This window comes from Syngnathus leptorhynchus, unplaced genomic scaffold (assembly GCF_054491065.1).
Source record: "Syngnathus leptorhynchus isolate UIUO unplaced genomic scaffold, UIUO_Slep HiC_scaffold_550, whole genome shotgun sequence".
Taxonomy (NCBI): Eukaryota; Metazoa; Chordata; class Actinopteri; order Syngnathiformes; family Syngnathidae; genus Syngnathus; species Syngnathus leptorhynchus.
This window is the reverse complement of record NW_028232453.1, coordinates 7,501-30,000: the sequence shown is the minus strand read 5'-3', so window position 1 is coordinate 30,000 and position 22,500 is coordinate 7,501.

The window sequence follows — 22,500 nt, the reverse complement described above, 5'->3', positions numbered from 1 at the left end:
AAGGCGGGTGCCGAGTTCACCGGCCCCAAGCGACAACCGGTCACCGAGGCACCCGCCGAAGGCGGGTGCCGAGTTCACCGGCCCCAAGCGACAACCGGTCACCGAGGCACCCGCCGAAGGCGGGTGCCGAGTTCACCGGCCCCAAGCGACAACCGGTCACCGAGGCACCCGCCGAAGGCGGGTGCCGAGTTCACCGGCCCCAAGCGACAACCGGTCACCGAGGCACCCGCCGAAGGCGGGTGCCGAGTTCACTGGCCCCAAGCGACAACCGGTCACCGAGGCACCCGCCGAAGGCGGGTGCCGAGTTCACTGGCCCCAAGCGACAGCTGTCACCGAGGCACCCGCCTCCGGCGGGTGCCGAGTTCACCGGCCCCGAGCACCAGCGGTCAGCCACGGAGGGTGCTGGATCATCCATACTTCCATAGCTCCAGAGCTCCAGAGATCCATAGTTCCATAGCTCCATAGCCCCGGAGCTCCATAGCCCCGGAGCTCCATAGCTCCATAGCCCCGGAGCTCCATAGCCCCGGAGCTCCATAGCCCCGGAGCTCCATAGCTCCATAGCCCCGGAGCTCCATAGCCCCAGAGCTCCATAGCTCCATAGCCCCGGAGCTCCATAGCCCCAGAGCTCCATAGCTCCAGACTTCCATAGCCCCATAGCTCCATAGCTCCATACTTCCATAGCTCCAGCCGCGGAGGGTGCTGGCTGGTGGCTCCATAGCTCCATACTTCCATACTTGCAGCCACGGAGTTGGCTAAAATTGCACTAAGTGCGAAAGCCCATTCATTTACAACGGCGTGTCCGCCAGGCGGCGACATTTCCCCGTTACCGGTGGCTGCGCGGCGGGTGAGTGACAGAGCTTATCCGAGCGGCTGGAACTCTGCGCCGGCGTGGTCGAGCGTGAGGCCCCGGCCCTTTGGCTGCCTGGTACCTAAAACACTTCCATTGATCCAGCCACGGAGGGTGCTGGCTGGTGGCTCCATAGCTCCATAGCTCCATAGCACCAGAGCTCCATAGCTCCATAGCACCAGAGCTCCATAGCTCCATAGCACCAGAGCTCCATAGCTCCATAGCACCAGAGCTCCATAGCACCAGAGCTACATAGCTCCATAGCACCAGAGCTCCATAGCTCCATAGCACCAGAGCTCCATAGCTCCATAGCACCAGAGCTCCATAGCTCCATAGCACCAGAGCTCCATAGCTCCATAGCACCAGAGCTCCATAGCTCCATAGCTCCAGGGCTCCATAGCTCCATAGCTCCAGGGCTCCATAGCTCCAGGGCTCCAGGGCTCCATAGCTCCAGGGCTCCATAGCTCCATAGCACCAGAGCTCCATAGCTCCATAGCACCAGAGCTCCATAGCTCCATAGCACCAGAGCTCCATAGCTCCATAGCACCAGAGCTCCATAGCTCCAGAGCTCCATAGCTCCAGCCTGGGTGGCTGGTGGCTCCATAGCTCCATACTTCCATAGCTCTAAGTCAGAGAGTTGGCGAAAATTGCACTAAGTGCGAAAGCCCATTCATTTACAACGGCGTGTCCACAAGGCGGCGACATTTCCCCGTTACCGGTGGCTGCGCGGCGGGAGAGTGACAGAGCTCATCCGAGCGGCTGGAACTCTGCGCCGGCGTGGTCGAGCGTGAGGCCTCGGCACTTTGGCCGCCTGGTACCTAAACACTTCCATTGATCCAGCCACGGAGGGTGCTGGCTGGTGGCTCCATACCTCCATAGCTCCATACCTCCAGAGCTCCATAGCTCCATAGCACCAGAGCTCCATAGCTCCATAGCACCAGAGCTCCATAGCTCCATAGCACCAGAGCTCCAGAGCTCCATAGCACCAGAGCTCCAGAGCTCCATAGCACCAGAGCTCCATAGCTCCATAGCACCAGAGCTCCATAGCTCCATAGCACCAGAGCTCCATAGCTCCATAGCACCAGAGCTCCATAGCTCCATAGCACCAGAGCTCCATAGCTCCATAGCACCAGAGCTCCATAGCTCCATAGCACCAGAGCTCCATAGCTCCATAGCACCAGGGCTCCATAGCTCCATAGCTCCAGGGCTCCATAGCTCCATAGCTCCAGAGCTCCAGAGCTCCAGAGCTCCATAGCTCCATAGCTCCATACTTCCATAGCTCCGGAGCTCCATGGCTCCATACTTCCATAGCTCCAGCCTGGCTGGCTGGTGGCTCCATAGCTCCATACTTGCAGCCACGGAGCTGGCGAAAATTGCACTAAGTGCGAAAGCCCATTCATTTACAACGGCGTGTCCACAAGGCGGCGACATTTCCCCGTTACCGGTGGCTGCGCGGCGGGTGAGTGACAGAGCTTATCCGAGCGGCTGGAACTCTGCGCCGGCGTGGTCGAGAGTGAGGCCTCGGCCCTTTGGCTGCCTGGTACCTAAAACACTTCCATTGATCCAGCCTCGGAGGGTGCTGGCTGGTGGCTCCATACCTCCATAGCTCCATACCTCCAGAGCTCCATAGCTCCATAGCACCAGAGCTCCATAGCTCCATAGCACCAGAGCTCCATAGCTCCATAGCACCAGAGCTCCATAGCTCCATAGCACCAGAGCTCCATAGCACCAGAGCTCCATAGCTCCATAGCACCAGAGCTCCATAGCTCCATAGCACCAGAGCTCCATAGCTCCATAGCACCAGAGCTCCATAGCTCCATAGCACCAGAGCTCCATAGCTCCATAGCTCCATAGCTCCAGGGCTCCATAGCTCCATAGCTCCAGGGCTCCATAGCTCCAGGGCTCCAGGGCTCCATAGCTCCAGGGCTCCATAGCTCCAGGGCTCCAGGGCTCCATAGCTCCAGGGCTCCATAGCTCCAGGGCTCCAGGGCTCCATAGCTCCATACCTCCAGAGCTCCATACCTCCAGAGCTCCAGAGCTCCATAGCACCAGAGCTCCATGGCTTCAGAGCTCCATAGCACCATAGCTCCATACCTCCAGAGCTCCAGGGCTCCATAGCTCCATAGCTCCATAGCTCCATAGCTCCATACCTCCAGAGCTCCATAGCACCAGAGCTCCAGAGCTCCATAGCTCCAGCCTGGGTGGCTGGTGGCTCCATAGCTCCATACTTCCATAGCTCTAAGTCAGAGAGTTGGCGAAAATTGCACTAAGTGCGAAAGCCCATTCATTTACAACGGCGTGTCCACAAGGCGGCGACATTTCCCCGTTACCGGTGGCTGCGCGGCGGGAGAGTGACAGAGCTCATCCGAGCGGCTGGAACTCTGCGCCGGCGTGGTCGAGCGTGAGGCCTCGGCACTTTGGCCGCCTGGTACCTAAACACTTCCATTGATCCAGCCACGGAGGGTGCTGGCTGGTGGCTCCATACCTCCATAGCTCCATACCTCCAGAGCTCCAGAGCTCCATAGCACCAGAGCTCCATAGCTCCATAGCACCAGAGCTCCATAGCACCAGAGCTCCATAGCTCCATAGCACCAGAGCTCCATAGCTCCATAGCACCAGAGCTCCATAGCTCCATAGCACCAGAGCTCCATAGCACCAGAGCTCCATAGCTCCATAGCACCAGAGCTCCATAGCTCCATAGCACCAGCTCCATAGCTCCATAGCACCAGAGCTCCATAGCTCCATAGCACCAGAGCTCCATAGCTCCATAGCACCAGAGCTCCATAGCTCCATAGCACCAGAGCTCCATAGCTCCATAGCACCAGAGCTCCATAGCTCCATAGCTCCAGGGCTCCATAGCTCCAGGGCTCCAGGGCTCCAGGGCTCCATAGCTCCAGGGCTCCATAGCTCCAGGGCTCCAGGGCTCCATAGCTCCATACCTCCAGAGCTCCATAGCTCCATACTTCCAGAGCTCCATAGCTCCATAGCACCAGAGCTCCAGAGCTCCATAGCTCCATAGCACCAGAGCTCCATAGCACCAGAGCTCCATAGCTCCAGCCTGGGTGGCTGGTGGCTCCATAGCTCCATACTTCCATAGCTCCAGTCAGAGAGTTGGCGAAAATTGCACTAAGTGCGAAAGCCCATTCATTTACAAGGGCGTGTCCACAAGGCGGCGACATTTCCCCGTTACCGGTGGCTGCGCGGCAGGAGAGTGACAGAGCTTATCCGAGCGGCTGGAACTCTGCGCCGGCGTGGTCGAACGGCTGGCCTCGGTAGTTGAGGTACCAGGGGTGGGCCGGGGAGCTCCAGGCGGGTCTTGTGAGAGAGTGAAGCCGAGCGGCTGGAACTCTGGGCCGGCCTGGTCGAGCGGCTGGCCTCGGTAGTTGAGGTACCAGGGGCGGGCTGGGGAGCTCCAGGCGGGGCTTGTGAGAGAGTGAAGCCGAGCGGCTGGAACTCTGGGCCGGCGTGGTTGAGCCACGGAGGGTGCTGGCTGGTGGCTCCATAGCTCCATAGCTCCATAGCTCCATACTTCCATAGCTCCATACTTCCATAGCTCCAGACTTCCATAGCTCCATAGCTCCATAGCTCCATAGCTCCATAGCTCCATAGCACCAGAGCTCCAGAGCTCCATAGCACCAGAGCTCCAGAGCTCCATAGCTCCATAGCTCCATAGCCCCAGAGCTCCATAGCTCCATAGCTCCATAGCTCCAGAGCTCCATACTTCCATAGCTCCAGAGCTCCAGCCTGTCTGGTGGCTCCATAGCTCCATAGCTCCATACTTGCAGCCACGGAGCTGGCGAAAATTGCACTAAGTGCGAAAGCCCATTCATTTACAACGGCGTGTCCACAAGGCGGCGACATTTCCCCGTTACCGGTGGCTGCTTAGCGGGAGAGTGACAGAGCTTATCCGAGCGGCTGGAACTCTGGGCCGGCCTGGTCGAGCGGCTGGCCTCGGTAGTTGAGGTACCAGGGGCGGGCTGGGGAGCTCCAGGCGGGGCTTGTGAGAGAGTGTAGCCGAGCGGCTGGAACTCTGGGCCGGCGTGGTTGAGCAGCATGCCCGCGGAGGTGGCTCTTCCATAGGCACGGAGGGTGCTGGAGCTCCACACTTCCCTAGGCACGGAGGGTGCTGGAGCTCCACACTTCCATAGGCAGGGAGGGTGCTGGAGCTCCACACTTCCATAGGCAGGGAGGGTGCTGGAGCTCCACACTTCCATAGGCAGGGAGGGTGCTGGAGCTCCACACTTCCATAGGCAGGGAGGGTGCTGGAGCTCCACACTTCCATAGGCAGGGAGGGTGCTGGAGCTCCACACTTCCATAGGCAGGGAGGGTGCTGGAGCTCCACACTTCCATAGGCAGGGAGGGTGCTGGAGCTCCACACTTCCATAGGCAGGGAGGGTGCTGGAGCTCCACACTTCCATAGGCAGGGAGGGTGCTGGAGCTCCACACTTCCATAGGCAGGGAGGGTGCTGGAGCTCCACACTTCCATAGGCAGGGAGGGTGCTGGAGCTCCACACTTCCATAGGCAGGGAGGGTGCTGGAGCTCCACACTTCCATAGGCAGGGAGGGTGCTGGAGCTCCACACTTCCATAGGCAGGGAGGGTGCTGGAGCTCCACACTTCCATAGGCAGGGAGGGTGCTGGAGCTCCACACTTCCATAGGCAGGGAGGGTGCTGGAGCTCCACACTTCCATAGGCAGGGAGGGTGCTGGAGCTCCACACTTCCATAGGCAGGGAGGGTGCTGGAGCTCCACACTTCCATAGGCAGGGAGGGTGCTGGAGCTCCACACTTCCATAGGCAGGGAGGGTGCTGGAGCTCCACACTTCCATAGGCAGGGAGGGTGCTGGAGCTCCACACTTCCATAGGCAGGGAGGGTGCTGGAGCTCCACACTTCCATAGGCAGGGAGGGTGCTGGAGCTCCACACTTCCATAGGCAGGGAGGGTGCTGGAGCTCCACACTTCCATAGGCAGGGAGGGTGCTGGAGCTCCACACTTCCATAGGCAGGGAGGGTGCTGGAGCTCCACACTTCCATAGGCAGGGAGGGTGCTGGAGCTCCACACTTCCATAGGCAGGGAGGGTGCTGGAGCTCCACACTTCCATAGGCAGGGAGGGTGCTGGAGCTCCACACTTCCATAGGCAGGGAGGGTGCTGGAGCTCCACACTTCCATAGGCAGGGAGGGTGCTGGAGCTCCACACTTCCATAGGCAGGGAGGGTGCTGGAGCTCCACACTTCCATAGGCAGGGAGGGTGCTGGAGCTCCACACTTCCATAGGCAGGGAGGGTGCTGGAGCTCCACACTTCCATAGGCAGGGAGGGTGCTGGAGCTCCACACTTCCATAGGCAGGGAGGGTGCTGGAGCTCCACACTTCCATAGGCAGGGAGGGTGCTGGAGCTCCACACTTCCATAGGCAGGGAGGGTGCTGGAGCTCCACACTTCCATAGGCAGGGAGGGTGCTGGAGCTCCACACTTCCATAGGCAGGGAGGGTGCTGGAGCTCCACACTTCCATAGGCAGGGAGGGTGCTGGAGCTCCACACTTCCATAGGCAGGGAGGGTGCTGGAGCTCCACACTTCCATAGGCAGGGAGGGTGCTGGAGCTCCACACTTCCATAGGCAGGGAGGGTGCTGGAGCTCCACACTTCCATAGGCAGGGAGGGTGCTGGAGCTCCACACTTCCATAGGCAGGGAGGGTGCTGGAGCTCCACACTTCCATAGGCAGGGAGGGTGCTGGAGCTCCACACTTCCATAGGCAGGGAGGGTGCTGGAGCTCCACACTTCCATAGGCAGGGAGGGTGCTGGAGCTCCACACTTCCATAGGCAGGGAGGGTGCTGGAGCTCCACACTTCCATAGGCAGGGAGGGTGCTGGAGCTCCACACTTCCATAGGCAGGGAGGGTGCTGGAGCTCCACACTTCCATAGGCAGGGAGGGTGCTGGAGCTCCACACTTCCATAGGCAGGGAGGGTGCTGGAGCTCCACACTTCCATAGGCAGGGAGGGTGCTGGAGCTCCACACTTCCATAGGCAGGGAGGGTGCTGGAGCTCCACACTTCCATAGGCAGGGAGGGTGCTGGAGCTCCACACTTCCATAGGCAGGGAGGGTGCTGGAGCTCCACACTTCCATAGGCAGGGAGGGTGCTGGAGCTCCACACTTCCATAGGCAGGGAGGGTGCTGGAGCTCCACACTTCCATAGGCAGGGAGGGTGCTGGAGCTCCACACTTCCATAGGCAGGGAGGGTGCTGGAGCTCCACACTTCCATAGGCAGGGAGGGTGCTGGAGCTCCACACTTCCATAGGCAGGGAGGGTGCTGGAGCTCCACACTTCCATAGGCAGGGAGGGTGCTGGAGCTCCACACTTCCATAGGCAGGGAGGGTGCTGGAGCTCCACACTTCCATAGGCAGGGAGGGTGCTGGAGCTCCACACTTCCATAGGCAGGGAGGGTGCTGGAGCTCCACACTTCCATAGGCAGGGAGGGTGCTGGAGCTCCACACTTCCATAGGCAGGGAGGGTGCTGGAGCTCCACACTTCCATAGGCAGGGAGGGTGCTGGAGCTCCACACTTCCATAGGCAGGGAGGGTGCTGGAGCTCCACACTTCCATAGGCAGGGAGGGTGCTGGAGCTCCACACTTCCATAGGCAGGGAGGGTGCTGGAGCTCCACACTTCCATAGGCAGGGAGGGTGCTGGAGCTCCACACTTCCATAGGCAGGGAGGGTGCTGGAGCTCCACACTTCCATAGGCAGGGAGGGTGCTGGAGCTCCACACTTCCATAGGCAGGGAGGGTGCTGGAGCTCCACACTTCCATAGGCAGGGAGGGTGCTGGAGCTCCACACTTCCATAGGCAGGGAGGGTGCTGGAGCTCCACACTTCCATAGGCAGGGAGGGTGCTGGAGCTCCACACTTCCATAGGCAGGGAGGGTGCTGGAGCTCCACACTTCCATAGGCAGGGAGGGTGCTGGAGCTCCACACTTCCATAGGCAGGGAGGGTGCTGGAGCTCCACACTTCCATAGGCAGGGAGGGTGCTGGAGCTCCACACTTCCATAGGCAGGGAGGGTGCTGGAGCTCCACACTTCCATAGGCAGGGAGGGTGCTGGAGCTCCACACTTCCATAGGCAGGGAGGGTGCTGGAGCTCCACACTTCCATAGGCAGGGAGGGTGCTGGAGCTCCACACTTCCATAGGCAGGGAGGGTGCTGGAGCTCCACACTTCCATAGGCAGGGAGGGTGCTGGAGCTCCACACTTCCATAGGCAGGGAGGGTGCTGGAGCTCCACACTTCCATAGGCAGGGAGGGTGCTGGAGCTCCACACTTCCATAGGCAGGGAGGGTGCTGGAGCTCCACACTTCCATAGGCAGGGAGGGTGCTGGAGCTCCACACTTCCATAGGCAGGGAGGGTGCTGGAGCTCCACACTTCCATAGGCAGGGAGGGTGCTGGAGCTCCACACTTCCATAGGCAGGGAGGGTGCTGGAGCTCCACACTTCCATAGGCAGGGAGGGTGCTGGAGCTCCACACTTCCATAGGCAGGGAGGGTGCTGGAGCTCCACACTTCCATAGGCAGGGAGGGTGCTGGAGCTCCACACTTCCATAGGCAGGGAGGGTGCTGGAGCTCCACACTTCCATAGGCAGGGAGGGTGCTGGAGCTCCACACTTCCATAGGCAGGGAGGGTGCTGGAGCTCCACACTTCCATAGGCAGGGAGGGTGCTGGAGCTCCACACTTCCATAGGCAGGGAGGGTGCTGGAGCTCCACACTTCCATAGGCAGGGAGGGTGCTGGAGCTCCACACTTCCATAGGCAGGGAGGGTGCTGGAGCTCCACACTTCCATAGGCAGGGAGGGTGCTGGAGCTCCACACTTCCATAGGCAGGGAGGGTGCTGGAGCTCCACACTTCCATAGGCAGGGAGGGTGCTGGAGCTCCACACTTCCATAGGCAGGGAGGGTGCTGGAGCTCCACACTTCCATAGGCAGGGAGGGTGCTGGAGCTCCACACTTCCATAGGCAGGGAGGGTGCTGGAGCTCCACACTTCCATAGGCAGGGAGGGTGCTGGAGCTCCACACTTCCATAGGCAGGGAGGGTGCTGGAGCTCCACACTTCCATAGGCAGGGAGGGTGCTGGAGCTCCACACTTCCATAGGCAGGGAGGGTGCTGGAGCTCCACACTTCCATAGGCAGGGAGGGTGCTGGAGCTCCACACTTCCATAGGCAGGGAGGGTGCTGGAGCTCCACACTTCCATAGGCAGGGAGGGTGCTGGAGCTCCACACTTCCATAGGCAGGGAGGGTGCTGGAGCTCCACACTTCCATAGGCAGGGAGGGTGCTGGAGCTCCACACTTCCATAGGCAGGGAGGGTGCTGGAGCTCCACACTTCCATAGGCAGGGAGGGTGCTGGAGCTCCACACTTCCATAGGCAGGGAGGGTGCTGGAGCTCCACACTTCCATAGGCAGGGAGGGTGCTGGAGCTCCACACTTCCATAGGCAGGGAGGGTGCTGGAGCTCCACACTTCCATAGGCAGGGAGGGTGCTGGAGCTCCACACTTCCATAGGCAGGGAGGGTGCTGGAGCTCCACACTTCCATAGGCAGGGAGGGTGCTGGAGCTCCACACTTCCATAGGCAGGGAGGGTGCTGGAGCTCCACACTTCCATAGGCAGGGAGGGTGCTGGAGCTCCACACTTCCATAGGCAGGGAGGGTGCTGGAGCTCCACACTTCCATAGGCAGGGAGGGTGCTGGAGCTCCACACTTCCATAGGCAGGGAGGGTGCTGGAGCTCCACACTTCCATAGGCAGGGAGGGTGCTGGAGCTCCACACTTCCATAGGCAGGGAGGGTGCTGGAGCTCCACACTTCCATAGGCAGGGAGGGTGCTGGAGCTCCACACTTCCATAGGCAGGGAGGGTGCTGGAGCTCCACACTTCCATAGGCAGGGAGGGTGCTGGAGCTCCACACTTCCATAGGCAGGGAGGGTGCTGGAGCTCCACACTTCCATAGGCAGGGAGGGTGCTGGAGCTCCACACTTCCATAGGCAGGGAGGGTGCTGGAGCTCCACACTTCCATAGGCAGGGAGGGTGCTGGAGCTCCACACTTCCATAGGCAGGGAGGGTGCTGGAGCTCCACACTTCCATAGGCAGGGAGGGTGCTGGAGCTCCACACTTCCATAGGCAGGGAGGGTGCTGGAGCTCCACACTTCCATAGGCAGGGAGGGTGCTGGAGCTCCACACTTCCATAGGCAGGGAGGGTGCTGGAGCTCCACACTTCCATAGGCAGGGAGGGTGCTGGAGCTCCACACTTCCATAGGCAGGGAGGGTGCTGGCACATCCACACTTCCAGCCACGGAGCATGCTGGCACTTCCACCTTGCTTGCTAAGTCGGCGTGATCTTGCCCAAAAAGTCCCTCCTCACCTCCAGCTGGAAGTGGAAAAAAATCCTCCACCTGCTTGGCCGAGGTTCTGGAAGCCAGCAGCTCGCAGAATGTTGCCAAAGTTTCACTGGAAGGAAAAGAAAAGAGAAGACCGAGTGCGCATTTCACCTACCGCCGAATGTCCACAAGAGGGAAGTGTCACTCCGTCGCAGAATCTGCGCCGACGCACTCGGCACCCTTCGAATTTATGGTGCCGGTGCGGGTGTTCTGGGTGCAAAAAGGCCGCCCAAGTGGTAGAAAAAAATCAGACTTCGTCTCTTAGGTCGAAATTAATGCCAAGTTTTGAAATGCGCTGGCAGGGGTGGACCAGGGCCCGTTAGAAGTGCTTAGCCGAGGTCCTGGAAGCCTAACCCGGCGTGATCTTGTGCAAAAAGCCGCTGCTGAGCTCCAGCTGGAAGTGTAAAAAGAACCGGGCTGGATCAAAAAAAGAACCGGGCGGCCCGTTAAAATTGCTTAGCCGAGGTCCTGGAAGCCTAACCCGGCGTGATCTTGTGCAAAAAGCCGCTGCTGAGCTCCAGCTGGAAGTGGAAAAAGAACCGGGCTGGATCAAAAAAGAACCGGGCGACCCGTTAAAATTGCTTAGCCGAGGTCCTGGAAGCCTAACACGGCGTGTTCTTGTGCAAAAAGCCGCTCCCGAGCTCCAGCTGGAAGTGTAAAAAGAACCAGGCTGGATAAAAAAAAGAACCGGGCTGGATCAAAAAAGAACCGGGCGACCCGTTAAAATTGCTTAGCCGAGGTCCTGGAAGCCTAACACGGCGTGATCTTGTGCAAAAAGCCGCTCCCGAGCTCCAGCTGGAAGTGTAAAAAGAACCGGGCTGGATAAAAAAAGAACCGGGCTGGATCAAAAAAGAACCGGGCGGCCCGTTAAAATTGCTTAGCCGAGGTCCTGGAAGCCTAACACGGCGTGATCTTGTGCAAAAAGCCGCTCCCGAGCTCCAGCTGGAAGTGTAAAAAGAACCGGGCTGGATAAAAAAAAGAACCGGGCTGGATCAAAAAAGAACCGGGCGACCCGTTAAAATTGCTTAGCCGAGGTCCTGGAAGCCTAACACGGCGTGTTCTTGTGCAAAAAGCCGCTCCCGAGCTTCAGCTGGAAGTGTAAAAAGAACCGGGCTGGATAAAAAAAGAACCGGGCTGGATCAAAAAAGAACCGGGGGACCCGTTAAAATTGCTTAGCCGAGGTCCTGGAAGCCTAACCCGGCGTGATCTTGTGCAAAAAGCCGCTCCCGAGCTCCAGCTGGAAGTGTAAAAAGAACCGGGCTGGATAAAAAAAAGAACCGGGCTGGATCAAAAAAGAACCGGGCGACCCGTTAAAATTGCTTAGCCGAGGTCCTGGAAGCCTAACACGGCGTGATCTTGTGCAAAAAGCCGCTCCCGAGCTCCAGCTGGAAGTGTAAAAAGAACCGGGCTGGATAAAAAAAGAACCGGGCTGGATCAAAAAAGAACCGGGGGACCCGTTAAAATTGCTTAGCCGAGGTCCTGGAAGCCTAACCCGGCGTGATCTTGTGCAAAAAGCCGCTCCCGAGCTCCAGCTGGAAGTGTAAAAAGAACCGGGCTGGATCAAAAAAGAACCGGGCTGGATCAAAAAAGAACCGGGCGACCCGTTAAAATTGCTTAGCCGAGGTCCTGGAAGCCTAACCCGGCGTGATCTTGTGCAAAAAGCCGCTCCCGAGCTCCAGCTGGAAGTGTAAAAAGAACCGGGCTGGATAAAAAAAAGAACCGGGCTGGATCAAAAAAGAACCGGGCGACCCGTTAAAATTGCTTAGCCGAGGTCCTGGAAGCCTAACACGGCGTGATCTTGTGCAAAAAGCCGCTCCCGAGCTCCAGCTGGAAGTGTAAAAAGAACCGGGCTGGATAAAAAAAAGAACCGGGCTGGATCAAAAAAGAACCGGGCGACCCGTTAAAATTGCTTAGCCGAGGTCCTGGAAGCCTAACACGGCGTGATCTTGTGCAAAAAGCCGCTCCCGAGCTCCAGCTGGAAGTGTAAAAAGAACCGGGCTGGATAAAAAAAAGAACCGGGCTGGATCAAAAAAGAACCGGGCGACCCGTTAAAATTGCTTAGCCGAGGTCCTGGAAGCCTAACACGGCGTGTTCTTGTGCAAAAAGCCGCTCCCGAGCTCCAGCTGGAAGTGTAAAAAGAACCGGGCTGGATAAAAAAAGAACCGGGCTGGATCAAAAAAGAACCGGGCGACCCGTTAAAATTGCTTAGCCGAGGTCCTGGAAGCCTAACACGGCGTGTTCTTGTGCAAAAAGCCGCTCCCGAGCTCCAGCTGGAAGTGTAAAAAGAACCAGGCTGGATAAAAAAAAGAACCGGGCTGGATCAAAAAAGAACCGGGCGACCCGTTAAAATTGCTTAGCCGAGGTCCTGGAAGCCTAACACGGCGTGTTCTTGTGCAAAAAGCCGCTCCCGAGCTCCAGCTGGAAGTGTAAAAAGAACCAGGCTGGATAAAAAAAAGAACCGGGCTGGATCAAAAAAGAACCGGGCGACCCGTTAAAATTGCTTAGCCGAGGTCCTGGAAGCCTAACACGGCGTGATCTTGTGCAAAAAGCCGCTCCCGAGCTCCAGCTGGAAGTGTAAAAAGAACCGGGCTGGATAAAAAAAGAACCGGGCTGGATCAAAAAAGAACCGGGCGACCCGTTAAAATTGCTTAGCCGAGGTCCTGGAAGCCTAACACGGCGTGATCTTGTGCAAAAAGCCGCTCCCGAGCTCCAGCTGGAAGTGTAAAAAGAACCGGGCTGGATAAAAAAAGAACCGGGCTGGATCAAAAAAGAACCGGGCGACCCGTTAAAATTGCTTAGCCGAGGTCCTGGAAGCCTAACACGGCGTGTTCTTGTGCAAAAAGCCGCTCCCGAGCTCCAGCTGGAAGTGTAAAAAGAACCAGGCTGGATAAAAAAAAGAACCGGGCTGGATCAAAAAAGAACCGGGCGACCCGTTAAAATTGCTTAGCCGAGGTCCTGGAAGCCTAACACGGCGTGTTCTTGTGCAAAAAGCCGCTCCCGAGCTCCAGCTGGAAGTGTAAAAAGAACCAGGCTGGATAAAAAAAAGAACCGGGCTGGATCAAAAAAGAACCGGGCGACCCGTTAAAATTGCTTAGCCGAGGTCCTGGAAGCCTAACACGGCGTGATCTTGTGCAAAAAGCCGCTCCCGAGCTCCAGCTGGAAGTGTAAAAAGAACCGGGCTGGATAAAAAAAAGAACCGGGCTGGTTCAAAAAAGAACCGGGCAACCCGTTAAAATTGCTTCGCCGAGGTCCTGGAAGCCTAACCCGGCGTGATCTTGCCCGAAAGTCGGCCTCTATACTTCCATTTTAGGTACCAGGGGCTCATAGTGTACTTGGTCCCACTAGTCAGTGTACTCATCCAGTTACCCCCCGTTTTCCAAAACACCATCGGCACGTATAAGGGGGGGACTCCTGAGAGAGATGAGGTATATGGCAGCGCAACACCAATCCGCTCCGCGCTGGTTCCCATGTCGGCTACGGATGAATAAAACCAGCCTGTCCCCCCTGGAGCTCACGAGACACGGAATTTTTTCTAAGTGCCAACGGCTCTTCCGAGCAAACGTGTCCGCTCCGGCTGGTTCCCCCGTCGGCCTCGAATGACGAAAAATGCCGGTCTCCGCCCGGAGCTCATGACAAACGAAAAATTTTCTAAGTGCCAACGGCACTAGCGAGCGAATGTGTCCGCTCGGCGCTGGTTCCCGGGTCGAACCCGGAAGACGAAAAACGCCGCTCTCCGCCCGGAGCTCATGACAAACGAAAAATTTTCTAAGTGCCAACGGCACTAGCGAGCGAATGTGTCCGCTCGGCGCTGGTTCCCGGGTCGAACCCGGAAGACGAAAAACGCCGCTCTCCGCCCGGAGCTCATGACAAACGAAAATTTTTCTAAGTGCCAACGGCACTAGCGAGCGAATGTGTCCGCTCGGCGCTGGTTCCCGGGTCGAACCCGGAAGACGAAAAACGCCGGTCTCCGCCCGGAGCTCATGACAAACGAAAAATTTTCTAAGTGCCAACGGCACTAGCGAGCGAATGTGTCCGCTCGGCGCTGGTTCCCGGGTCGAACCCGGAAGACAAAAAACGCCGCTCTCCGCCCGGAGCTCATGACAAACGAAAAATTTTCTAAGTGCCAACGGCACTAGCGAGCGAATGTGTCCGCTCGGCGCTGGTTCCCGGGTCGAACCCGGAAGACGAAAAACGCCGCTCTCCGCCCGGAGCTCATGACAAACGAAAAATTTTCTAAGTGCCAACGGCACTAGCGAGCGAATGTGTCCGCTCGGCGCTGGTTCCCGGGTCGAACCCGGAAGACGAAAAACGCCGGTCTCCGCCCGGAGCTCATGACAAACGAAAAATTTTCTAAGTGCCAACGGCACTAGCGAGCGAATGTGTCCGCTCGGCGCTGGTTCCCGGGTCGAACCCGGAAGACGAAAAACGCCGGTCTCCGCCCGGAGCTCATGACAAACGAAAAATTTTCTAAGTGCCAACGGCACTAGCGAGCGAATGTGTCCGCTCGGCGCTGGTTCCCGGGTCGGACCCGGAAGACGAAAAACGCCGGTCTCCGCCCGGAGCTCATGACAAACGAAAAATTTTCTAAGTGCCAACGGCACTAGCGAGCGAATGTGTCCGCTCGGCGCTGGTTCCCGGGTCGGACCCGGAAGACGAAAAACGCCGGTCCTCGCCTGGAGGTCCCAGCAAAATCGGCGAAAAAACGACTAAGTGTCAACTTTCGAAAAAACGGCTAAGTGTCGACTTTCGAAAAAACGGCTAAGTGTCAACTTTCGAAAAAACGGCTAAGTGTCAACTTTCGAAAAAACGACTAAGTGCCCACGGCTCTGCGGGGCTTGTGAGTCCGCCCCGCGCCGGTTCGGCGGTCGGCCTCAAAAAGCAAAAAATCAGCCTCTCTCCCTGGAGCTCACCAAAAATTTGTCGAAATTTTTCTAAGTTCTCCTCGAGGTACCAGGGGGTGAGGTACCCGGGCTAAGGTGCAGTACCTTTTTTGGTCTTCAGGTGCGCCAGAGTACAATGAAATGGTCCCAGTAGTCAGTGTACTCATCGACTTTCCCCCCGTTTTCCAAAGCACCTCGTTTACGAGTATGGAGGAGATGGTGCTGGTCTCCCCACGGCGTCGGACACGCCGTCCTCGACAGCACAAGGTCGGATAGAAGACCTGGAAAGCGCCGTGGCACGCGCTGGAGGTGGGCACTTTGGCGAAAAAACGACTAAGTGTCAACTTTCGAAAAAACGACTAAGTGTCAACTTTCGAAAAAACGGCTAAGTGTCAACTTTCGAAAAAACGACTAAGTGTCACCTCTCTGAAAAAATGGCAAAGTGTCGCCTCTCTGAAAATTTTCTAAGTGCCCACGGCTCTGCGGGCTCGTGCATCCGAGCCGCGCCGGTTCTGCAACCGGCCTAGAATGACGAAAAATAACGGTCTCCTCCTGGAGCTCACAGCCAATTGTGGCGAAAAAGTGGCAAAGTGCCCACGGCTCTGCGGGCTCGTGCATCCGACCCGCGCCGGTTCTGCAGCCGGCCTAGAATGACGAAAAATAACGGTCTCCTCCTGGAGCTCACAGCCAACTTGGCAAAAAGTTTCTAAGTGCCCACGGCCCTGCCGAGCTTTGGCGTCCGCCCAGCGCCGGTTCCGCAGTCGGCCTCCAATGACGAAAAATAACGGTCTCCTCCTGGAGCTCACAGCCAACTTGGCAAAAAGTTTCTAAGTGCCCACGGCCCTGCCGAGCTTTGGCGTCCGCCCAGCGCCGGTTCCGCAGTCGGCCTCGAATGACGAAAAATAACGGTCTCCTCCTGGAGCTCACAGCCAACTTGGCAAAAAGTTTCTAAGTGCCCACGGCCCTGCCGAGCTTTGGCGTCCGCCCAGCGCCGGTTCCGCAGTCGGCCTCGAATGACGAAAAATAACGGTCTCCTCCTGGAGCTCACAGCCAACTTGGCAAAAAGTTTCTAAGTGCCCACGGCCCTGCCGAGCTTTGGCGTCCGCCCAGCGCCGGTTCCGCAGTCGGCCTCGAATGACGAAAAATAACGGTCTCCTCCTGGAGCTCACAGCCAACTTGGCAAAAAGTTTCTAAGTGCCCACGGCCCTGCCGAGCTTTGGCGTCCGCCCAGCGCCGGTTCCGCAGTCGGCCTCGAATGACGAAAAATAACGGTCTCCTCCTGGAGCTCACAGCCAACTTGGCAAAAAGTTTCTAAGTGCCCACGGCCCTGCCGAGCTTTGGCGTCCGCCCAGCGCCGGTTCCGCAGTCGGCCTCGAATGACGAAAAATAACGGTCTCCTCCTGGAGCTCACAGCCAACTTGGCAAAAAGTTTCTAAGTGCCCACGGCCCTGCCGAGCTTTGGCGTCCGCCCAGCGCCGGTTCCGCAGTCGGCCTCGAATGACGAAAAATAACGGTCTCCTCCTGGAGCTCACAGCCAACTTGGCAAAAAGTTTCTAAGTGCCCACGGCCCTGCCGAGCTTTGGCGTCCGCCCAGCGCCGGTTCCGCAGTCGGCCTCGAATGACGAAAAATAACGGTCTCCTCCTGGAGCTCACAGCCAACTTGGCAAAAAGTTTCTAAGTGCCCACGGCCCTGCCGAGCTTTGGCGTCCGCCCAGCGCCGGTTCCGCAGTCGGCCTCGAATGACGAAAAATAACGGTCTCCTCCTGGAGCTCACAGCCAACTTGGCAAAAAGTTTCTAAGTGCCCACGGCCCTGCCGAGCTTTGGCGTCCGCCCAGCGCCGGTTCCGCAGTCGGCCTCGAATGACGAAAAATAACGGTCTCCTCCTGGAGCTCACAGCCAACTTGGCAAAAAGTTTCTAAGTGCCCACGGCCCTGCCGAGCTTTGGCGTCCGCCCAGCGCCGGTTCCGCAGTCGGCCTCGAATGACGAAAAATAACGGTCTCCTCCTGGAGCTCACAGCCAACTTGGCAAAAAGTTTCTAAGTGCCCACGGCCCTGCCGAGCTTTGGCGTCCGCCCAGCGCCGGTTCCGCAGTCGGCCTCGAATGACGAAAAATAACGGTCTCCTCCTGGAGCTCACAGCCAACTTGGCAAAAAGTTTCTAAGTGTCACATCTCTGAAAAAACGGCTAAGTGTCGACTTTCGAAAAAACGGCAAAGTGTCACATCTCTGAAAAAACGGCTAAGTGTCGACTTTCGAAAAAACGGCTAAGTGTCAACTTTCGAAAAAACGGCTAAGTGTCGCCTCTCTGAAAAAACGGCAAAGTGTCAACTTTCGAAAAAACGACAGAGTGTCGCCTCTCTGAAAAAACGACTAAGTGTCGACTCTGAGAAAATGGCAAAGTGCCCACGGCTCTGCGGGCTCGTGCATCCGACCCGCGCCGGTTCCCCAGCCGGCCTGAAATAAGGCAAAACCAGCCTCTCCGCCTGGAGCTCAGAGCCAACTTGGCGAATATTTTCTAAGTGCCCACGGCTCTGCGTGGCTACGGCGTCTGCCCAGCGCCGGTTCCTGGGTCGAACCCCGAGGACGAGGAATGCCGGTCTCCGCCTGGAGGTCCCAGCTTAATCGGCGAAAATTTTCTAAGTGCCCACGGCTCTGCCGGGCTCGTGCATCCGACCCGCGCCGGTTCCCCAGCCGGCCTGAAATAAGGCAAAACCAGGCTCTCCCCCTGGAGCTCAGAGCCAATTGTGGCGAAAAAACGACTAAGTGTCAACTTTCGAAAAAACGACTAAGTGTCAACTTTCCAAAAAAACGGCTAAGTGTCGACTTTCGAAAAAACGGCTAAGTGTCAACTTTCGAAAAAACGACTAAGTGTCGCCTCTGAAAAAACGACTAAGTGTCGCCTCTCTGAAAAAACGACTAAGTGCCCACGGCTCTGCGGGGCTTGTGAGTCCGCCCCGCGCCGGTTCGGCGGTCGGCCTCAAAAAGCGAAAAATCAGCCTCTCTCCCTGGAGCTCACCAAAAATTTGTCGAAATTTTTCTAAGTTCTCCTCGAGGTACCAGGGGGTGAGGTACCCGGGCTAAGGTGCAGTACCTTTTTTGGTCTTCAGGTGCGCCAGAGTACAATGAAATGGTCCCAGTAGTCAGTGTACTCATCGACTTTCCCCCCGTTTTCCAAAGCACCCCGTTTACGAGTATGGAGGAGATGGTGCTGGTCTCCCCACGGCGTCGGACACGCCGTCCTCGACAGCACAAGGTCGGATAGAAGACCTGAAAAGCGCCGTGGCACGCGCTGGAGGTGTCACTGTGGCGAAAAAGTGACTAAGTGTCAACTTTCGAAAAAACGGCTAAGTGTCAACTTTCGAAAAAACGGCTAAGTGTCAACTTTCGAAAAAACGGCTAAGTGTCAACTTTCGAAAAAACGACTAAGTGTCGCCTCTCTGAAAAAACGGCAAAGTGTCAACTTTCGAAAAAACGACTAAGTGTCAACTTTCGAAAAAACGACTAAGTGTCACCTCTCTGAAAAAATGGCAAAGTGTCAACTGCGAATGTGGTGGTGCATGGAAGGAAGTGGAGGACGGCCGCCTCCTTAAACACAGGCCGAAGAGGAGCGTCAGGGCCGGCTCCTTAAACACGGACCGAGTGTCGCCCTTAACACAGACCAAGCGGAGGACGGCCGCCTCCCTAAATACAGGCCGAACCGGAGCGCGAGGGCCGCTCCTTAAACACGGACCGAGTGTCGCCCTTAACACAGACCAAGGGGAGGACGGCCGCCTCCTTAAACACAGGCCGGAGAGGAGCGTCAGGGCCAGGCTCCTCAAACATGGACCGAGTGTCGCCCTTAACACAGACCAAGGGGAGGACGGCCGCCTCCTTAAACACAGGCCGGAGAGGAGCGTCAGGGCCAGGCTCCTCAAACATGGACCGAGTGTCGCCCTTAACACAGACCAAGGGGAGGACGGCCGCCTCCTTAAACACAGGCCGGAGAGGAGCGTCAGGGCCAGGCTCCTCAAACATGGACCGAGTGTCGCCCTTAACACGGACCAAGGGGAGGACGGCCGCCTCCTTAAACACAGGCCGGAGAGGAGCGTCAGGGCCAGGCTCCTCAAACATGGACCGAGTGTCGCCCTTAACACGGACCAAGGGGAGGACGGCCGCCTCCTTAAACACAGGCCGGAGAGGAGCGTCAGGGCCAGGCTCCTCAAACATGGACAGAGTGTCGCCCTTAACACAGACCAAGCGGAGGACGGCCGCCTCCCTAAATACAGGCCGAACCGGAGCGCGAGTGTCGCTCCTTAAACACGGACCGAGTGGAGGACGGCCGCCTCCTTAAACACAGGCCGAACAAAATGACACAAAGTGTCAACTGCGAATGTTGTCCATCCAAGGAAGGAGCGTGATGCCCGGCCGGCTCCTTAAACACAGGCCGAGAGTCGCCCCGGACGGTCCGCCTCGCGGCGCCCGTCTGCTCGGATAAAATGACACAAAGTGTCAACTACGAATGTTGTCCATCCAAGGAGGGAGCGTGATGCCCGGCCGGCTCCGAAAACACAGGCCGAGAGTCGCCCCGGACGGTCCGCCTCGCGGCGCCCGTCTGCTCGGATAAAATGACACAAAGTGTCAACTGCGAATGTTGTCCATCCAAGGAAGGAGCGTGATGCCCGGCCGGCTCCTTAAACACAGGCCGAGAGTCGCCCCGGACGGTCCGCCTCGCGGCGCCCGTCTGCTCGGATAAAATGACACAAAGTGTCAACTACGAATGTTGTCCATCCAAGGAGGGAGCGTGATGCCCGGCCGGCTCCGAAAACACAGGCCGAGAGTCGCCCCGGACGGTCCGCCTCGCGGCGCCCGTCTGCTCGGATAAAATGACACAAAGTGTCAACTGCGAATGTTGTCCATCCAAGGAAGGAGCGTGATGCCCGGCCGGCTCCTTAAACACAGGCCGAGAGTCGCCCCGGACGGTCCGCCTCGCGGCGCCCGCCCGCTCGGATAAAATGACACAAAGTGTCAACTACGAATGTTGTCCATCCAAGGAAGGAGCGTGATGCCCGGCCGGCTCCTTAAACACAGGCCGAGAGTCGCCCCGGACGGTCGCCTCGCGGCGCCCGTCTGCTCGGATAAAATGACACAAAGTGTCAACTACGAATGTTGTCCATCCAAGGAGGGAGCGTGATGCCCGGCCGGCTCCTTAAACACAGGCCGAGAGTCGCCCCGGACGGTCCGCCTCGCGGCGCCCGTCTGCTCGGATAAAATGACACAAAGTGTCAACTGCGAATGTTGTCCATCCAAGGAAGGAGCGTGATGCCCGGCCGGCTCCTTAAACACAGGCCGAGAGTCGCCCCGGACGGTCCGCCTCGCGGCGCCCGCCCGCTCGGATAAAATGACACAAAGTGTCAACTACGAATGTTGTCCATCCAAGGAAGGAGCGTGATGCCCGGCCGGCTCCGAAAACACAGGCCGAGAGTCGCCCCGGACGGTCGCCTCGCGGCGCCCGTCTGCTCGGATAAAATGACACAAAGTGTCAACTACGAATGTTGTCCATCCAAGGAGGGAGCGTGATGCCCGGCCGGCTCCGAAAACACAGGCCGAGAGTCGCCCCGGACGGTCCGCCTCGCGGCGCCCGTCTGCTCGGATAAAATGACACAAAGTGTCAACTACGAATGTTGTCCATCCAAGGAGGGAGCGTGAGGCCCGGCCGGCTCCGAAAACACAGGCCGAGAGTCGCCCCGGACGGTCCGCCTCTCGAGGCGCCCGCCCGCTCGGATAAAATGACACAAAGTGTCAACTACGAATGTTGTCCATCCAAGGAGGGAGCGTGATGCCCGGCCGGCTCCGAAAACACAGGCCGAGATTCGACCCCGGACGGGCCGTCTTCTCCCGGCGCCCGCCCGCGTACGCCCCCCATCCCCGGTCGCCCGTCTGCTCCCGGCGGGCCTCCGAGTACCCCCTCACCCAACTGACCGACTGGCACTCATGACCCGCCTTGGTAGGGCCTCCATCGGCCTCGGCTCGTCCGACGTCGGGTGGACGGTTCCTACCCACTGCGGGTCGCACTCTAGCGCCCCGGCCGCCGCGTGAGCGTGCGCTCCCCGCGCCGCCCCGCAGGCCCCGGCGCGACCGTACTGCGGCGAGACCGAGACGACCCGGTTTGGCATCCATCCCACCTAGCCACGATCCACGGAGGCCGAGCGAGCGGCTGAGTGTCGGGCGCCGCGCGTGCGAGCGTCCGCCGGCCGCGCCGGTCCTTCCGCGAATGTCGTTTCTCAAACCCTCCGGCTTGATAGCGGCGGCACCACGGGAAGCCGTCCACACACACACCGTCCGACCTCTATCCGAAAAGCCTTCCCGACCAACCGCGGTCGCGGGGGCGTCTGTCGCTCCGCATCGGGGGGGCGTATGGCTTCCGCGCTACGCGCTGCGGGCTCGGGGGGGCCGCAACGGCTGAGTCTGACTCGGCCGGGGCGCAGCTTCCCTCCCGGCAGTCAGCAATAGTGCCGATCGCGCCTGCCACCAGCCCCCTCCCCGACGGGTTCGTCGGCGCCGGCTGGCCGCCGTCCGCCTTCGTTCCCCGAGGGTTCCCAACCAGCGCCGATCCAACTCCGCATCCTGGCCGCACGCAGTGCGTGCCTCGCGCGGGTAAGTCGCCGGCGCAGCGCCGCAGCTCCCGACCCCCGCGTACGGGAATAGTTGAGGGCCTCAGCGGGCCGCACCGACCGAGTCCGACTCGGGCCGGGGCGCAGATTCCCGCTTGGGTGACCGAACGTTCTCTGCTCGGGCCGGAGGGCCGACGCCCGTCCCCCCCCGTCGTCCCCCACGGACCGCCTCCGAGGCCACTTCGCACGGCTCATCCTCGGCTCCCTACCAATGCTTAATCGATGGGGCCGCCCGGCCGGATTCGCGCCACCCTGTCCACCGCGAGTCTCCCCAGACTAACCCGAGTTACCGCCCAGCTCGCCTAACCTTGCACTCGCTCTGCCAAACGGTCGTGTAGTCGGCGGGCCGTCCTACGGGTCGCCCTCCCTCCCCAAACGCGCGGCGGGATAGCGGCAAGGCGGCGGCGGCGGCCAGCGGCGTCGGGGCGCTCGCACCGGAGAAGAGGCGTCTTACGAGGCCGGGCGCAGCTCCCTCTCGTTTACTTGCTGAGTAGCGGCGCTCGAAGGTTCCGCGGCGAGCGCGGCTCATCCCATTGAATGTCCCTGCACCAGGCTCCATCGAAGGGCCGCCCGGCCGGATTCGCACCCCCCTGTCCACCGCGAAGTCCCCTCGACTAACCCGAGTTACCGCCCAGTTCGCCTAACCTTGCATCGCCCCGCCAAACGAGCGAGTTGTCGGCCGTCCTGCGGGTCGCCACCGGCCCCAAACGTGCGGAGGGA